Below are 604 nucleotides of genomic sequence, written 5' to 3'. Positions count from 1 at the left end.
GTAAGGCCCATCGTCTACAGGCGAGAAAGAGAGAAAAGTCCTGAACTCCACTTTCGTTTCAATTCCAGCAAACCCCCTCTGGTTTGGGAATTTTCTGCCTCATGGATGTGGCCCGTAAGATGGGTCCCTTTCTGACACCTGCTCCATCTGATTCTCTGCTGAGGTCCCCGTGGGCTGCTTCTTCCAAGGAAGCCTCCAGTCTCTGCATTTGGGGCTGAATGACATTCTTCTGAGCACCCCACTTATTGGGAGCTTCACAGCCACTCTGTGGTTAACCATCTCAACAATCCTGCGAGTGCTATTATCATCATTATGGGTAATATTATTCCACCGTACAGATAAGGCTCAGAGAGGGCCAACTCATGCCCATGGTCACACAGCTGGGGAGCTGCACAATCTGCATTAGAATCTAGGTGTGCTGATCCTACCCCCCAGGCTGTGCTCGCATATCTGCTGGGACAGGGAGCTCTCTCACACGCAGGCACCGCGGCTTGTGTGAGATGACAGCTCTGTGAGCAACAGATCTCGAGCGGATCTGACTAGTGCTTTCTCATGAGGGCCGCACTTATAGTTTACAATACACCTTCTCAGATATTCCAGGCAG

Source organism: Galeopterus variegatus, unplaced genomic scaffold (assembly GCF_000696425.1).
Source record: "Galeopterus variegatus unplaced genomic scaffold, G_variegatus-3.0.2 Scaffold185, whole genome shotgun sequence".
NCBI classification, from domain to species: Eukaryota; Metazoa; Chordata; class Mammalia; order Dermoptera; family Cynocephalidae; genus Galeopterus; species Galeopterus variegatus.
This window is presented reverse-complemented; position numbering follows the sequence as displayed.